Below are 19,766 nucleotides of genomic sequence, written 5' to 3' on the forward strand. Positions count from 1 at the left end.
TTTTTGAGTGCGATTGATGCTGTCCTTGGAGAAGTGGATGGTGGCCCAGTTGGCTAAATTCAATTACCTGATTGTGATAGTAAAGCCTACCAGCTGCTACTCCCAGAGGGTCTGAGGGAAGTGGTCTTCTGACAGCGTCACCAAGACCATGTTCATCAGGGTACAGAGAGCACCACCTTGCTAATCCAGCAAAGATGATACTGGCCATTGTAAAAGCTTTTAAACCTAAACAGATTCTTGCTGCTGACTTTTTTTTGAGAGAGAGAGAGAGTATTATGGTATGGTATTAACAGAATTGTTTTCAAAGTTTTCACGTGACCACCGAACCAACCGATACAACTTTACGCAACGTTGAAGAGCGAGTGATCCCAAAATATGTCCTATATGATTTTCACCATAGTAATCTATGCAATTGAATCACTGTTACTGAATCCCAAATTTAGAGAAAAAGGGGAACTTATTGTATACCGCTACGGGGTGTGTAGTTCTGAATCTCAGTCTGAGCAGCGATTTACTTAGGATTCCCGGACACCTATGGTATAGCCCTACTGTGTCTGGTGCATTTCATATACAACATCACTGATTATACAGCTTACATAGTTGCCGTGGGCCATAACCATGGCGATAACACAGACACCTTCTTTCAAACAGCTCTCAGCCCAAAACCTTTTTTGTTTTTTTTCTGTAATGGTATTATTCAGTACTCAAATTGGTACTTGGTATCAGAGAGTACCGAAGTTTAAGTTGTACTTGTACTTTGTCTGAGTAAAAGTGGAATCAGTGCATCCCTATTTCAAACAGTGGAATCCAACGAATAAATTCATATGACAGATGCCGAAACATTATGGCAGGGATTTGCTTCCAAATGTATCCTCTTAGTAATTTACAGATTTCTCGCTATAGGAAGACTATAGAAGATTAAAAAAATAAAAAATATGAAGTGATTGTGAGATAGAAACCCTGAGTAAGGGTGGATCTCAATCCACCCCTTCGCCCAAACCCTCACCCCTACCCCTACCCCTCGCAAATTCTTCCCCTATGAAATGGGACAAGACCCAGTTACGTCATTAGTAGCCGTCAACAGCGTTTACGTAAACAGACGCGACAAGTTTGTTGCAGGTCTTTTTGAGTTTCACAATACCGGCTTCAGCTGTGACTTTTCTTGCGTGGGTTTTAAACATATTTTTGCTGTTTGAGAAATGTGGGAAAAAATAAGACTTGTTCAACACCATATTCAACGCCTGGGAATGCTGGTGGATCAGTTTGAGGTATGTAGAATATACTGCAACAAGTTCTGTAGTACTGCAAGTTAAATGCAAAGGTGCCCATCCTGCTGGTGGTAGAGCTGGTGGAAAATGTTAATTAGCTGGAGCTGGAGCAGGACGTCCACCTCAGCAGAAGAGCCATGCATGGTCTGCAGACTTCTTATTGCTCTTCTCCGGGATGTGTAGAAGTTATTTTTTAACACTTTAATTTCAGAATAAATCTTTTGATATTTTTGATACTTCAATATCAGTATCTTTACCTACATGGAAAAATGCGGTATGATTAGATAAGACTATTATTCATGCTCACAAAAGTTAGAAACTGCAATATTGCACTCTATTTTGCATCGAACATGTACCAAAAGATACTAGAAAATGCATTTCCTGCAGAAAATGCGGTGAGTGGTGTAGTACAAAGTGAGGTTGAAAATATTTTTTAATAAAGCCACATAGATTAAGATATAAGAAAACGTTAAATGGCTTAAATTAAGTGAAAGGATTTGAAGAAAAGTTCAAAAGTCTAAATGGAGTAAACAATTTAAACATGCACACCATTTAAGAAAATGTAAATGGTGTGCGGACCACCTGGTGGGGCAGAGACGTTTTAGAGTAACGTTACCATGCTCTGAGAGTTCAGATGAAATTCTACCAGAAAGGAGCGACCATCTCGTAATACTTTGGCCGAAGAAAGTATGAGACCCGCTGTTTCCTCGAAACCTAGGAACGCCTAGTTTATCAGGATATCTTTGGCGTTGTTTTCATCCGTCTGGATAGTCACATAGGCTACCTATAAACCTGGCTCAGCTGGTCTCTTTTGGAAATATCTTGAGTGGTGTCCATAATAACAGAGAAAAACGGAGCACTGTTTATTTCCTCTTGAATGTCGCACTGCACCCGTTTTGAAATAATGTAGATGATTTTGTTTTGAATAGCAGGACTCAAGTATTTAACAGATCCTTGTGGTTGCTAAAGAAGTTCTTCCAGAACCGGATCATAACGTGCTAAGAGCTGTACTATACTGAGAAAGTTCCCGCTGTTAGACTGTCCAATGATCTCCCTCTGTCCTCTAAAAGACAAGTTACAAGTGGCCAGAGTGATTGTAACATTGATAATACGCTCAAGTACCGGTCTCTAGTAATTGGCGGTATTTCTCGTGTCTCTCTCCATGTTTGCGTCAATTCCCCATTGCGCACCGCATTTTTGTTTAGGCTTGCTTAACATGATGATGCTACCTTCTCTTGTCAACTTGCTTTTCTTTCCTGCTGAAAGGAGAAACAACTCACGTCACGTCTACCAGCCTACCCAGTGGACTGTAGCAAACTTTGCTCATCTATCCGTCACACATCTAGGTGGACTAGGTGAAAAATTGAGGAAGAAGATAGGTCCCAAAATTTGTAGAGAATAATAATAATAAAAAAAATAATAATACTTATGAAGAACAACAGTTGAGCGCTGCATGCAGCACTCACCTAAATATATAAAACCAGAATAAAAATAGAACTTGAACTAGAACTAGTATGCCATCAATGTAAAAAATAAATATCATGTAAACAAGAACCAGTAATATAATGGAACTTACATTGCACATTACAAAAAGGCATCAACAATCACATTTTATCAATAACTTTTTCAAAGGGGCCCAAAAAACGTTGGTTTTGATTGGTTCATCTTTCTTTCTTCCTGGGGGTTGGGGGGCTTTGGGCTACCAATGCAGAAGATGTTGTTTTTCAACGCCATCTTCTATTTAATACTTGATAAGTAGATTGGCGAACACAGAGCTTGCATGTTGTTGACGGATGTCACAAGCTCTGTGTTCGTCAATTTACCTATCGAGTCCAAAGAATTGTAGGGCTACTTCTAGCCTTGTAAGTGGTTTAAAATAGCAGTTTCGTTTTTTCCATGAGACATGCCCCTATCATTCCAAGTTTATAGCGTTTTGGTAGAATCGGCTGAAAACAGCCAACTTAAGAATGCGTCTATATGCGCTTTTTTGCTCCCAAACGAAAATTCCAACTCGTTATCATACCAAACATATCCCAAATCCATTTTACACCGAATTTCTCCTTTAAAGTATATCTTATACAGGACTTTGCAGTTATCTTGTATGTTTTATTGGGAACTTCAGCGAGATAGCTTATTATTTATTCATTATTGAATATTTCTGAAGTTTTCTGAAACTTTGGTCAGACGCGAAATTATCTTTAGCCGCCCCCAGGGATGTGCCATGTGTTATTCAGGCTACATCATCATTAGTAAATGTGGAAGGAAAAACACCTTTAATCTCCCCGTGCCACCGGTGTTTGTCACTGTCGTTTTTTATAGGGGATATCATAGAGTGAATAATAGTGCGAGGTGTTCTCTGAATTAAAGGTGCCCATAAAATGAATCCACTTCAAAATTTTATGAAGAAAATAACATTCTCCATATATGAGATAAAACACCTAGCCTAATTAGTTGGCCTGATACAAGAAAAAGTAGTCCTGGTCTACTTCCTCTAACATTATTGGCCTATGTTTCAGCTTTTGACATCTCGTTTTATATTTAAAAAAAGGGGCATCTTTTCATTATATATATTGATATATAAGTAGGCCTTTGCTATTTTTTATTTATGTTTTACAATTTCCAGATATTGTCATTAACAAGGCTTTTACTTTTCGGGGAAAGGGGCCGGAAATCGTTAATTCCAATCCTTTAACGGAGCGCGGAGAACCTTCTCTATTAAATCCACAGTATTCTAGCCCGTTTGACGACGCGCTTATGATGTCTCGCATCTCCGATGTAAATAAGCGCCCTTCAAATATCTGGATTGCACTGAAGAGGCTGGAAAAAAACGGTGGGTATAGTTTGCAGTGTTGACATAGGCGTAAGTAACCATAATGTAAGGATTACATCTTGCGGTGTTTCTGCATAGGAAACCTGCGTCTGGCGAGTTGGCATGTATTTATTTATGCAAGTGCTCCCATAGCAACTCGCCTGTCTTTGTAAACAGAAACCAGTGCAATGGATTATTTTCATATCCCTGCACGTGTTAAAAAAGTGGTTAGATAAACGTGAATGAATGCAGATAACATTCAACATTATTATAACATGCCTTACCACCAAGTCAATGGGAAGCAATCGCTGCCACTGACTTTGAGGTGGGATTAATAATGTATCCTCACTAGGTTTAGTTGCTATGGGTGGGCTATTTTGTGCTTAACTCGTATGTTTATGTTGTTTTAGATGATAGACTATGGAATCTACAAGAAGTACCCATTCTAGAAGGAGCGGATGCTACTGTGGTTAAACAGGTAGTGTGTGTGTGTGTGTGTGTGTGTGCGCGTGTGTGTGTGTGTGTGTGTGTGTGTGTGTGTGCGCGCGCGTGTGTGTGGGCACGTGCCTGTTTGGTTTGTTTGATATAGCATTTGCATTTTTTCTAATGGTTTTCTATTGTTTAGATTGTTTCCACTGCCTTCGGGTTGAACCCTGACAATGCCATATTAAAGGTATAATAACGACCAAACAAGCAATACAAACAACACATCAATAGGTTTTGTTTTTAGATATTTATTTTTTGTCATTGTCTTTTAAGATCAGAAACCAAAATGGATGTCTGATGCCTTTAAATTGTTCCATCCTTCCGAACAGCAAACACACGTAAGAATCTCTTTACATCCTTAAATACAACATTAACTCTTACGAGTTGTGGTGTTGTCGATTCACGTAAACATTAACATGTAGTTGTTGTTTTCCTTATTTTAGACCATATGTGCTGGAAGTGGTCAAGATCTTCCAACATGGTAAAACTGAATTTCAACATCAGTAGTATTTCCTAAAAACTACAAATGTAGAGTCTGCTTTGTGGTGCATTATTGTATTTTATAATAACAGCATTTGCACACTTTACTGAAATTTCAACTTTTATTAAAGGTGTAACATGTAGAAATAAGTGACATCTAGTGGGACAGACATGGTAAAAAGTGTTTGATAAACATAAATTAAATACAATAAAAAATGTATTTAAATAGGGAATGGGTCCTCTTCCAGGAAGCATACCATGTTGTATCGCCATGTTTCTACAGTAGCTCAGAACGAACAAACTAATCAGAAGAGAACACCTTTAAAGACCAAAACATGATACTATAAGTATCTGAGAAGGGCGACCCTATGTCCCTGATGAGGGAGATATGAAACGTTGGTCTTTTATACATGATTTGCAGACATTAGTTTTTCACTCTCACTCACTCTTTAGAGAAAGTTAGTAGCCAAAACAAAGCTGTTGTGATTGAACTGCATACATGTTACCAAAACAACCTATATTCACGTCACAAAGTCAAAGTCAACCTTGGCTTGAGTGCCAGAGTCAAATTTTCGGCTTGAACCCAGAACCTTTCAGCTGGGAGCCAAACACCCCTAAGTAGTTGACTGTCCTGCCCTAAAGATGCAGGTGATTCAGGCTGACTGTGAGACAGGTTTTATTACTGTGGTTGCAAAGCAAGCCACACAATTGTTATTCTGTATCTTATTATTATCATTATGAGTGTGGTTGCAAAGCAAGCCACACTATTGTTATTTTGTATCTTGTTAATATTATCAGGTGTTTGCAAAGCAAGCCACACCATTGTTATTGACTCGTCATATTCAAAATAACACATATGATGAGTTGGCTCATACAACCACACACGTTTTCATTAGAAAATGTGTCTGGTGTTACTTATGGTGACGTTGTTGTTCTTTGTGTGTGTTGTTAGTGTGTCCCAAACCCAGAACCATCTGCAATAATGTGATCAACAAGAGCTTGAAGAACAGACTGCAGTGTATTGACAGAAAGGTATGATTACCAAGATTATATAATATTTGTTAATATGTGAATGGAGGGAATGACTTTGATAGCTTCTTCAATATTTTGAATTTAGGTTGGTTTAATTAAACTTTGTTTGTATGCCTTTGAAACTACTACTAATAATAATCATTTGGTGCAAGCCACACTATTGTTATTCTGTGTTTTATTAGTGTGGTTGCAAAGCAAGCCAGATTATCGTTATTCTGTGTCTTAATACTGTTCTCTTACATAATTCTTATTTGTTGTGGGCTGCAGGCAGCACTATTGTATTATAAGGCTTTATTATTATTATGAGCTCAAACACATGTCACAGACAAGGGTTGTAACAGTACGAATGTTTATTCGATGGGAAAGCAGAAGAGGCTGGTTGATGCAGGAGGCCAGCTGGGTCAGTGTAGGAACCAGGTAGCCGGTGGAAGAAAAGCGCCACGGTAGTTAGATGGTCTGGACAGGCGGCAGTGCCGGTGGGGTGATCAACAGAAGCAAGTTGGAGACGGGTTTAAGCAGGGAGGCGTGGAGGGTAAGATGGACACGGAGAGAGGAAGGCAGCCGGAGGCCCCAGCACAAGGGTTAAAGGTTCCATGGCATGAAAATTAAAAAGATAATTCTAACATTCATATGAGTTTCCCTAGCCTGCCCCCAGTAGGTGGTGCCCCAGTAGCTAGAAATGGCGTTAGGTGTAAAACGAGCACTAGCTATCCTGCTCCGCCTTTGAAAAACAAAGCTCAGGCGCGCCGATTCGGATTTGATTTTTCCCCTTATGTCGTCATACGGGGACATGTTACCTCCCCTTTCTCTGCTTTGCCCAATGAGCTACGAACGTGCGAGCGCGTGTGTGTGTGTGTGTGTCTGAATACACACACTGTCGAGAGGCACCGCCGCCGCAGGACACCACCACCACCACCGCAGGACACCACCACCACCACCGCAGGACACCACCACCACCACTGCTGCACCACCACCACCGCTGCCCGCTTCCGAGGCACCACCGCCGCAATGCACCACCACCCGGTGGTGGTGCCTCGGCGCTGCCCGATGCGGGCAGCAGGCAGCGGGCAGCAGCGCTCCGGTGGCAGACAATAGCGGTCAACAATCACGGGCAACGATCCCTTTCTCCTCCATGTCGCGGCTCAGCCTACTTCGAATTGATGTCGCAGTGGAAGAACCAGAGAACCCGACGCAGTCGTTTATAATATCGTCTGGAGGTGCACACAGCTTTTGGCCATGATAATATATATTATATGATATAGATATCTATGTATAATATGATATTATTTAGATATAGACCGCCAGGACTCCCGCCGGAGCACCCAGAGTGTTCTAGAATATTTACAGAACACGGCCAAAAGCTCAGTCCCTCCAGAAAAATGCGGCGTTTTTTTGTGATTGTTGCGGCCAAAAATCCTTGATTATACGGCACGTTTTCTTAAAACATTTGATGAAATATGCGGCATATTTATGCAATATTATGCGATGAAATTGCGGGAACTTGCAAAAATTGCGGGAACTTGTGAAAAATGCAGCTTTTCGATGACGTTCACGTCACGTAATTACGTCACTTCATAACGTTCCCATGGCAACAGGGGGAAATGGCTGCGAACTTGAATCGTCCAAAGAAAAGTCCCCACATGACCTGCGGGGAGTTAAGACGTTTCACTGACTGAATAAACCTCAGGTTATTATGGTCCGTCCAGACCAGAAATGGAAACTCTGCACCCTCCAGTCAATGGCGCCATTCCACCAACGCCAGCTTGATGGCGAGGAGCTCCCGGTTCCCCACGTCGTAATTCCGCTTGGGAGGAGTGAGACAGCCAGAGAGGAATGCACAGAGATGGAGCATACCGTCGGCAGCGGAGTGCTGGGACAGGACCACTCCCACTCCGGTGCCCCGAGGCGTCCACCTCCACCATGAACTTGAGTTGCTGTCCGGCTGCGTGAAGACGGGGGCTGAGGTGAAGCAGCGTAAAGGCGGAATCAGCCTCCGGAGTCGAGCGTAACATCACAGCAGTAGAGTTGAGAGCAGTGAGAGGAGCTGCAATGCGGCTGGAGTTTCAGATGAAACAACGGTAGAAGTTGGCGAAGCCAAGGAAGTGCTGGAGCGGTTTCTGGTTGGAAGGGATGGGCCACACTGTCCCCGGGGTCACCTTCCGCCGGTTCCACCTCCACCCTCCCATGGTCGATGATGTAACCCAGGAATATCTTAGAAGGCACATGGATCTCTCACTTTTCCGCTTCAACGAACAGCCGGTTCTCCAGGAGACACTGTAGAACATTTTTGGCATGCAGTTTTGGTACTGAGAGAGACTGGGGGAAAATCTAAATGTCATTAATGTACACAATCACAAACTGGTTCAACATAACCCATAGGACGTCATTTACAAGTCTTTGAAATACTGCGGGGGCATTAGTGAGACCAAACAGCATGACAAGGTATTCAAAGTGGCCCAAGGGTGTGGTAAAGGCCATCTTTCAATCTTCCCCTCGCGGCTATGATTTGATTCATTTGGAATACAGACATCTCAAAGGAATCTGGTTTGGTGTTAACCTTACTCATGATCTTTGACGCCAAGCCCCCTCCGTCTAGACTGCTGTCTAAAGAGCGTCCTAAATAGGTCACTGAGGGCTTGGCATGGAAGAGCTGCCCACCAAGGCTGATCCAGGTAAACTTTTCTTGTGCAGCCTAGGCTTACAACCAAACACTATGAACTCTGTTTTAGCCACGTGAAGAGACAATTTGTTGTCTAATAGCCAGTCCCTGATCTTACTAAATTCCTCTTGCAGAGACATACAGTTTGAGCTCATCTTTGTTGGAGGCTAGAATAGCTGAATCTTCAGCATACTAAAACAGATTCTCATTACAAGCGGACGTTACCGGTTGTTCCCAGGATAGATGGCTTTGGAATTCCGTCCTTTTGGATCTATCGGACAAGTAGGAAACAAACCATCTTAAGGCGGGAGGGATCATGCCTAAAGCTGACAACTTGCTGTAGGCTGAGACCTGGCTGAGATCTTATCCAGCCCTGTGGCTTTAGCAGAGTTAAAGTCCTTTAGCATGTTGCCGATTTTTTATTACCGACACATGATTGAAAGCAAAACTGTTGGGGGTCACACCTAACTGAATAGAAATACTGAATGTATTCAGGCCTGTACACACTTGGGCTTTGTGCAAGTTTCTCCACAAGTTTGTGGGCAACTGAGGTGAAAAGTTGTTAAAGTAATTGTCAATATCCTCCTTCTTATTCGCCTCATTTACATATATGGAGAGAGTAATGCATGTACCGGAAGGGCTTTTTTCTTAGTTTAGCAACCAAGATTTTTCAGAACCTTCCACAGATTTTGGGGTTTGTCCGTGTTCTCATTTATCTGTTCAGAAAAGATGGCCCTTTTGGCCTCTTTGACTATATGTTTGGCCTCTTAAACTGTGAGAAGTCAGCTGGGTCCCCTGAGAGTTTGTACTTTGACATGGCTTTATCCCTACCGCTGATGGCTTCAAGTACCTCAGAGTTAAACCCAGGATGAGTCCTTTGCTTTACCCCGACTGACCTTAGTGGAGCCACTGAGTAAATAACAGAAAAAATCTGGGTCTTAAAGTTAGCCCATGCCAGATTGATACCCATAGTTTCAGAAACGGATGATTTAATGATCTTGATAATGAATAAAATGTGTCTCTTTGCAGCTTTCTGGTGCAGTAGGTTAGAAAGTGGTCACTTATGGCATACTCTATTACTCCACTCTGGAAGATATTCTCCTAATCAGAAACCAAAATCAAATCAATCGTCCTCTGGTTGGATTCACAAATTCTGGTGGGGTCTTTAAATAATTGGTAGAGGCCGAACATGTAACAACACCTGGAATAAGCACTGTAAGTGGAGCAAGTTTTTTTATTGACATTAGTGTTAAAATTTCCTAGAAAAAGGAAAATGTATCACTCTCCATTTCTGACATTTTACTAATACATTCTCCAAGTGGTCATAAAACGGATTTTGCTGAGGAGGTCTATAACAGACCCCTAAAAGAATGGGTTTGGTTTTGCGAAGGCAAAGGTTGGCTTCGTCATTAATCAAATCTTCCCTGACTGAATAGTGTAAGTGATCGAATAAACACTGAAACTCCACCTCAATTCCTATTACGGTCTTTTCTAACAAGGCAATAGTTGTCCATTTCAATCTCAGAGTCAGTGATACTGGGATTGAGCCAGGTTTCATAAATGCAAAAAGCGCCAAACTGGGTTCTGTTCATCAGAAATCAAATTTCTATTTTGGGTAGAATAATTACATTTAAGTGCATAGAATGCAAGCCTTTTGCTTTGAGTACATCAAACTGGTCCCACATAGAAGGACCATGCGCTCCGGTTTCGCCGTCCGCTACGAGAGTTACTTACCGCTTCCCTTGAGGCGCCTCCAGTGCCCGGGGCTGTTTCCAGGCCACTGTCAGGTCGCGCAGTCCCTCGCAGCTGAGTTGAGGAGTCAGCGATAAGGCCTCCACCGACGTCCCCGCCCGTCGGAGTCCACGACTGGGCAGGTGTGTCATCAGGCCTCGGTAGCGGATCTTTCAAGTCGCTCTGACAGCACACAGCAGTGGCAAGATTAGGTAGGTGGATATTGTCATCATGCCTGCTTGTAGTTTCATAGCATAGCTCCCATTGTAGATAGCTTTACCCGCGAGTATGTTTGATGCAGTGGCGTTGAAATTTTGGCCGGGGCACTGGTGAATGTCCCCGGAGTGCAGCAGACAAAGTATGATGAAAAGTTTGTCGCTTCTCTGGCTGTTTGTAGTTGTCATCATCCGTTTTTTTAGCCGTGTTGCACCAGGAAAAAAGGAGAAAGGTGTCGAGCAGTACATTGTTTCCGAATCCACAGTGTTTACAAACTCTAGATCTCTCGAGATTCATAAGTTCTGCAGACTAAAAACAGTGCAGTGAGGCCATTTATCTAAAATCTGTCATGGTTAAAAACTTGGCCAGTAGCAAAAAGTTGCATAGTAAAACAGTATATTTAGTAAACTGGAAACTAGGAAGTAAACAGTTAATTAGAAGAACCTTGGTCGCGTGTGTGCGTCACCCTGGTGTCTCGTGGATGCGAACCAAGACCATTTGTCCTTCCCATTATTATGCTCTATGTGGTCATCAAGTAATCTCTGTGTGTTTCACCGAATCAACGCCCCCCCAACCGACCCCCCGGACTGCCCCAATCTTGTTGGCCCCCCTCAGGGTGGCTGTGTTAGAGAGCCCACCCCGTCGTAAGGTCTGGTGCCCCAAACTTTCTGGTGGGCTGGTGCACGCAAAGTTTCTAAGGCTAAGCCTGCCTCTAGGCCCTGTAATTTTGTTTAGACTAATGGAACCACTTTTCTGATGGGAACAATGAGTTGAGTCTAATGAGTTTTTTATTTGAAGTAGCCTACACCTGGGTTACTTGTGTATGATGAGTATACCTTTATGTTTACTATTGCCTTTTATGCTTTCTTTTGTTGCTTTAATTAATTGTTAATTGTTTACCAGTAGATACAATGAATTTTAATTTAAAGGGTGATCTTAAACTATGTTTAATATGATCAAGAGGGAGGAATGTAGAATGTTGGTATATTTTAGTATAAACTGATACGAGGTATTATTTCCAACAATCCTCCGTTTGTTTATGTCCCAACAAGGATGAACCAAGCAGGCCATCTGGGAGATAGCCAGGGCCATATACCTTATCAAGGGAGACACTGCATCTTTTATTTTGTTATTCACGCTTTCTTTCCTATAATGCTCGCCCAAAATCGTTGGTTCAGTGAGAAGAGGGATCGACAGCCAAGGAACACGTCTGGAGACTGCTCCTCACCGCCTACACTAAGACTATTCCATCTAAGTCTGTAGGCTACCTGTGCTGTATTAAATCCTCGAATAACCATCTATTTGAGTCTATACGGACAGTTGAGAAATAAGATGAAATCGAACATTTCTATTGTTAACATATGTTTTCTTTTGTGTTCCTATTTTGCCTATTTTTGTAATGTTTTCGGGCAATAACAAGATCCCTTATGTTCAAAATAAAATTATTATAACCTATAATCTGTAATAAACAAAAAAAAAAGCCTATTTTAAATTTAGTAATTTGTTGTATTTATTTGTAAACTAAACTTAATATTTATTCTTCTGTTTCCATATCCAAAGAAGACGATCTGATTTCTACGGAAGAGGATGATGGCCACATGCTAATTTTCTTTTGAAGAAAACTCCAAAAGAATAATCACATGTCTATTATTTTTGAGTTTTGAGTTTAAAATCAGAATTCTGAGATTAAAGTCAGAATCCAGAATTTAAAATCTGAATTCTGAGATTAAAGTGAGAGATCTGATTTTAAAGTCAGAACTCTGACTTTAATCTCAGATTTCTGACTTTAAAGTCAGAACTCTTTTTATTCTGAATCTCAGAATTCTGACTATACCCTGATTATGACTATGAAGAATTCTCAGAATTTAAGTCAGAATTCTGAGATTAATCTCAGAATTCTGAGTTTAATCTCAGAGCTCCAAAAAAAGAATCACATCTGGCCCTAATCCTCGGCCGTAGATATCCAATGTACAAATAATTGTTTAATAAAATATGTTACTTGAAAATCACTTTTCGTTTGTACAATTACAAAGCGCATACAACTGCGTGCATTAACATTTTTTAAAACGACAATGCACAAAACAAGGGGTGAGTTTTAAAGATGATCGTTTTTGTTGCTCGATGGCCGATGGGGCTGGAGGTTGTATCACATGTGTGTTTTTTTTTCTACAATCACACAACTCAAGTTTGAAAGTATACCATGTGTATTCTATCCTTTATTGCAAATGCCTTGAAACGGCCAAGCATGCTGACATGGAGCGTTAGCGTCTTTTCACATGTGGCCAAGTCCGGTTTTCAAAATAGTGTTAACACAGGGTAGCCGATTTATGACAACTGGAGTGCCTACAAACTAAAACCAAATTGCTGTATCATTATATCTGGAAATTGCTGTAAAACAAACATAGCTCCATATGTTCTGACAATGACATTTGATATCAGGAGAACCCTTACTATATACTTACCAATAATCCAGTTTTTACTCAATCATTTTTGCGAATTTCAAAGTCAAAAGTCCCACATTGTAGACTTGTCGAAGTTGTCTTATTGTATATGAGACACACAGCATTGTAGCCTAGAAAATATCAAACATGATACAATGATTTCCATCCCCAACAGCTCAGCTGATTTTTTAATTCTTCTTTTATTTTAGCACGAAGGCTCTCAAATACCGTATACCACTGTGAAATGTCAGGAAGGTATGGAAAATACATGCCAACCAAGCCTGGTACACATACCTGTATTATTGGCTGATTCATTAATTCCCTCACTCCACCATAAATTGGTGTGTGGTGAGCTTTCTGGTGCAGATTGGCTGCCGTGCATCACCCAATGGGTGCTACACGCTGGTGGTGGTTAGTGAGGTCCCCCCCTTCACTGTAAAGTGCCTTGGGGACTTTAAAAGCGCTGTATAAATTAAATGATTGCATGCCTAAATACATATAACGATGTATTGGCAGAGCAAGTACGGTTTCTTCATGAATTGCAGGTTTTCTAGTTATTATAATTATTAATATTCCTTCTTATTATTCTTGTTATATCATTTTTTTATAAACAGTATTATTAACTGACCCTTGTTGCCCTGAAGATCCAGAGACTAGAAGACCTTCTATCCCATATCAAACTCAGACACAACGAGAAACTCACTCAGGTATTGAATATACATTTATTCATTCATTCTTGTATAATGGGCCTCTACTTTGACAAACAGCCACAGTGAACCTCTGTGATGAACTTCCCTATTTCTTCATTCTATCATCCATCATCAGGAAATTGAGTCTTTGGGCCAGAAATTGATGTTCCTTTACAAGAGAATGCAGGTTATACCTTCTTACATAACTGTATGTTATTTTTTAATTTATATGTTCTGTATACTATTAGTATATGTAATATTATATTATATGTCATATGTTGCAGGTGGCAGATTCCCACTGCTGGGGAGGGGTGCTGACCAGAGCACCACTGTGGTAGAACAGCTCTGATATTTCGGTCCAGAGTGCCACTGTTATAAAACAGCCCTGATTGGTCCATCCAGAGCACCATTGTGGTTGAACATCCCGGATTTGTCTGACCAGAGCACCGCTGTTGTAGAAAATCCCTGATTGACCTCTCTCCCTAGAGTCTGAAGGACTTCTGATAACAAAGGAAATCATGACTGACTGTCGTTCTTTTTTGTTCTTGCATGGACATGGACAAATTTAACGTGACTTAAAATTCAAGTTGTGTTAAACTTGAATTTTAAACCCACAAAAGCTTAACTGCTTTTTTAGAAGCTCAGTTCACACTGTGGTCAGTCACCCATGTGTACATTACCATAAAATACTCCAGTAGGCCTATTGGTTGTTTTGAAACATACTGCACTGAAATATTTGTTTAAACTTTGGTTACTGCTATTGTAGGTGAGCATCAGATAAAGATAAAGACGAAATTAAATTAAGATGAACCTGTACGTCCAACATTGAAGAAATTACATAGATTACCTTGGTGACGATCATAGAAGACATATAACCACTTTTAAAGAAAATAACGGTTTTGGTTCACTGTCTCTTTAAGCAATATGTGGTGTGTTGGCAGCATTTTAGGAGTATTGAAGGTGTTCAAAAAGAGCTGAGAATAATATTGGAACACAGATAATATGTTTTTTTAATGGTCACTTTTTTGCAGGAGAGACATACATAGTTCAACTCATTAGAAAGGTTTGGGTTAGGGTTAGGGTCAAATGTCACTTCTCAACATAAGAAGTGACAAGAAAGGTTTTCTGTTACCTCTTATGTTGGGAAGTGATATTTGTGGAAGTAAGAAGGATTAAAGGTAATCTTTTTTTAAGAAGCTGAAGGCAACACCCATTATAAACTTAGAAAAGGTGTGAAAGCAGCGTCAAATGTAAACAAAAGCTGAAATAGAGTTTTAAAAAATGTAGTATTAGTTTAACACTTTCAGCTGCAAGTCTGAAGCTGAAAGTATGCAGGAGTCGCATTTCAAGGTGGAAGTCCCTCGTAGCTGATATAGTAAAAATATGTTGAAAAACCTTAATATTCAAAAAAGTAGACAATGTAGAAAAATCTGATACAATACTAACTTTCTTTAAAAAACGCCAAAATGTTAATGTAAACATTTTGGCGTTAAAATGGTTTCTGTAGGTACAATAACAGAAGAAGTGGTCCAAAATCGGACGGAATAATTATAATAATGAAGATTACAGTAACAATAGTGTTAATTCTGCATCCGCATAGGCACACTAAGCGGATGCATGCTGGTAAACTACGGTTTACTATCAGTGGTAGAAATTACAGATAGTTTGTTGGTTTAATGTCTATGATGTTATCACAATATTAGATAAAACAATTTAAAAACATTTAAAAAACGACCACATATTTCCTGTAAAGGCAGAAATAACACCTGCCAAATCTCACCACCATCATAGATCGTGCCTTCATTATATTGTGTAGACCGTTTACTGAAGGAACTAACAAAAACATCTTTCATTTTGATTCCAGTTTCCAATTTATTTTTGTGCTCAATTAATCAACGGGAAATTGTTAATTATTTTCTAGCCGTCACGCCAGGTATTCAAAGCCCTCACACACTGTGCAGCGACCGCCATTTCCTCCCATTTCCGGGGGCACGTAAGTCGGGGACAATGAGATAATTGTCCCCAGTGGCGGTCTTAACATAGAGGCATAGGTAGGCGGCCACTTGGGGCCCCCATAGTAGAGGGGCCCTCAACCAACAAAAAAAACAAACTTATTTTCTTTAGTACACAGAGACAAAGCAAGATGAGTCTAAACGAGAAGATAAAATTAAGGGAAAAGGGTTAGGAAATAAAATTACCCAAGCGGCTCAAATAAAAGAAAAAAGACACCCGTAAGTATTTGGCAATGCTGCCAAAGATGACACACTTTTTTACGGCTACTGTTTGGGATCCAGACAGGAACAACAACGTCCAAAGCGTTGAACATGCCGCTACAGCAGCAGCAGCTAGCTGTGAAGTGGCGCTAGGTGAAGACCTGTGAGAAGACGTCAATAAGTATGACTCTGTCAGAAGCGTGTGATGTGGAGAACAATCTATCTTCTCTCTCTCTCTCTCTCTCTCTCTCTCTCTCTCTCTCTCGTACATAGGTTTGGTTGTAGAATGATTGAAATGTCATTCTCAAGTGCAATGCCAATTGCAACCTCACTCAATAATACAAATTAAATTATTCATCTTTGAAATATTTGCTAAGTATATGGCTGTTTGCGATGTTTTGCTAAGTATATGACTGTTTGTGGGTGTTTACCCCAACTACTTGTCTTGCTGGCTATATTGATATTGATTTGATCTTAAAAAAAAAGAATAAACAGTGCTGGTTTTCCTGGCATTTTGGCAAAGACAGGTGTTATCTGAAACCTGATTCTCTTTTGGGTTTCGTTGTGACTATTAGTTTGTGTAGTACTACACTTTGTGTGTTCTCTGCCCTCCATCTTCATTTTGGAGTAAAGAAGTGTATACAGCGTTTAAAGGGGAAGGGTTTTTTTTCTCCACTCCAACCTTTACTTCTGCGTAGATTAGCTTTACCTGCCTATCCACCATTCAGTTCGTACATTTGTTTTATTTTTAAGATCGGATGAGGTGGGCCCCATGCATAACTTTGCCTTGGGCCCCCAATTTGCTAAATCCGCCACTGATTGTCCCCAAGCAATTCGGAGTGATTCCCAGTCATGGGTCAAGAGAAAATGCAGTTTAAATTCGTTTTTGAGCATTAGAGCTTTTTTCAACACATTGCCATGTGTTGAAATTGTCAATGTGAAATCAATTCTGGAGCTATTGAACCAAAACTGCAAGCTTAGAGGATGGCCTCGATGTGCTAACGTAGTTACTCCCAGGCCCTGGCTCATTCTCTAGTGGTATTGTAAATGACATAAAATTGCATCAATCAGTACATATTTTTTTTAAGCCTTAATTTATGCAATCCAAAATCTGTCCCTAACATTTAATCTGACATGTCTGCTTTGCATTTCGTCTTGCTATGCCATGCCAGGCTACTTTACATCAAGGATCCCGGCTCGCCCCCTCCAAAAGCGTGGTCCTCTTTTTGAAAAGGCGTGGCAACACCCCGCACCCTCTAGTGGCTGCTTGTGGGAGTTAACCAGGAAATTTAATTGACCACGAGTCCGTATGGTCTGCAAGTACTCACATCAACCGTCGTTAATGACGACTATTGAATAAAGACCAATAAAGACTAATAATAATAACCCCTAGAAACACAGCATGTATCCACAGATAGTCTAATAAAATGTTGTCATTGAAGAGGAATATCCGGAACGCCTTATCTTTGCATGTTCCACGTCGGACTGTTTTTTTGGTGGAACTCTTTAGACGGCGCTTGTTATGAAAGTCCAGTTCAGTGCATTTAAAATTCAAGCACATCTGTCTGCTTTAATGGACTATACGACATTTTGAATGTATTTCTCACAAGACCTGGCCGCTTATCTTGATTCATTAGACTCAGAAAACACGCTTTCCAGTATCAATGGCAGTTAGACGGGCTCTGCTGGACTGTGCTGTGTTAAGTGTTCAAGAAGGAAGTGTTGTTTATCCATTCTGCAACAACTGCTACTCAAGGATAGACGTACAACTACAAGACGACAAAATGTAAATTGGCAGCGAATAATTAAACATGTGTGACACATTTTTGATTTTCAAATTGGGATACTTTCAGAACCATCAGCATGCCAATACAGTAGAATAGTCGGTAGACCAATACAATGAGGCCATGTTTTACAGTCTATTAAGCCTCACTTCTCCGTCTCACAGATGTGCATGCTCCAAGTGTGGCTACAATTGTCCAAAAGCCCAGGTGGGCTACAGATACCGTCTCTCTTTGAAAGTCGCTAGGCAGACGTCTATATTTGGGGTTACAGTGTTTGGAACATGTCTGGACCCATTCTTTGGTATTCACGCCAGCGGCCTTCAAAGGTAGGCTACTTGTTTTGTTTTATTTCTTATTCACACCCTATACTTACTGCTGTGGCACCCATATTTCCTGTCTGGGATTAATAGTAATACCTAATTTTTGACACAACAGGCGTTAAGTAGATGTCACCAGGTTGTGTTATGTGGGCCATGTTTGTCCTCTGCAGGTTGATGGAAGAGGAACCGGTTGAAGCAGCAACTAGAGCAACGCTACTTAAGCAGGCGGTCGAGGACTGCTTCATTGGCAGACATTTTACTTTTGGGATAAAGGTGCAGAGTTTTGTGTTGTTCAGATTAAGTACATCGACATTGATTGATAATGAGTTTATTACCCATATTTATACATTATTCCATTAGTCAATGCAATATTCCTTTCTAGTGTGTGCTGAGCTGCCATAGGTACTTCTACTACTGCTAACAGTACATCCATACTACTAGATAATTTGACATCACAACCAGGCAATGCAGTTATATTGTAATTTTTGTTGTGTGGTATAGATATATCCATATTGGATTCAAAGAATGGATTCTCAATTAGTTCATTGTTAAATGACTACAAGGTTAGTTTATAATTTTAGGATAGACAATAAGCTATACTTTAAGCAGTTATTCTAGTCAAAAGGACATCCATATGTATATAATTCACTGAGCTCTTAACCTGCCCCCTATAGGTAAAAGACAAAGATCATGGCCCATGGTTTGATGGCTCCAGTGGTGTGACATTGGGGACCACTGCGGGCCCTGCCCAGTTCATTGCCACCGAGATCCACCTAACTCCAGCGGGTGGGGGGGCAGGGTGCTCCGTGCTGCGCTACTACCATGCCCTGCAGCAGAGGGCCGGGGCCCTGCGCTCCCCTGGCTCTGGTGAGGCCTTCAAACCGGCTGCTTCTCTTGTGCTGCCTCTTAAGTCTCCTGGCAGGGCAGGCTTGAGCACCCCACCACTCTCCCCTCTCCTCTCCTGCTCACTGGCCAGGTAATGTTCGCCTTACATTGTTTTAGCTACACTACGATGCATGCTGATTCAACGTGATACTCTTTTTCTTTTAAGGTCAGTCTTGACTATCATAGGCGTCTGCTTATTAGCTTTATATCCTATCGACTTATTTTTGTCACAGTTCATTAATAGGTAGGGGTAATCGACAGCAGTGGGGATCAAACCTGGTAGCTTTGAGGTCAAACAGACAAATAGGGTATGATGTGGCTGGATGAATATTGCTGGATTTCTTGTGGTAAAGTAATTTGCATGGAAAATGGAGTAGATGGATAGATATTTATGGAAAAATCCTATTTTTTGCATTTCAATATTGTCAACGCTCCCTTCTATGATTTCATACTTTGTATGATTGCCCTCTTCCTGCCACCAGATTAACCTACCATGGCTCTGTTTTGAGCCCCGACTCTCCTTGGCAACGGTCGATAGGGGTGGTGACCTCTTCAGCGGAACAGGACACTCAGCAGGATGAAGGCGACGAGCACGACGGCAGACTGCCACACCACCACCACCGACGAGCCAATGAGAGGCCAGCAGAGACCCAGAGAGCACCAGCCACCGCTCTTCACTCAAGCAATAAGAAAGGTTTTAGTATCAGCCATTCCTACAAATGCTCCCTGTCGTCCGCTGCAGAGGTTCCTAGC

General features: G+C 41.0%; 1 long non-coding RNA gene across 1 annotated transcript; it reads left to right on the forward strand.

Annotated features, from left to right (window-relative positions):
* Positions 1-5,994: 5,994 nt before the first annotated feature.
* LOC307075750 lies at positions 5,995-14,000 on the forward strand. Its single transcript, XR_013811869.1, has 3 exons — positions 5,995-6,075; positions 13,767-13,829; positions 13,948-14,000. It is a non-coding gene; the product is annotated as an uncharacterized lncRNA (long non-coding RNA).
* The last annotated feature ends 5,766 nt before the right edge of the window (positions 14,001-19,766 follow it).

The sequence above is a fragment of the Pollachius pollachius genome (assembly GCF_949987615.1).
Source record: "Pollachius pollachius genome assembly, chromosome: 5".
Taxonomy (NCBI): Eukaryota; Metazoa; Chordata; class Actinopteri; order Gadiformes; family Gadidae; genus Pollachius; species Pollachius pollachius.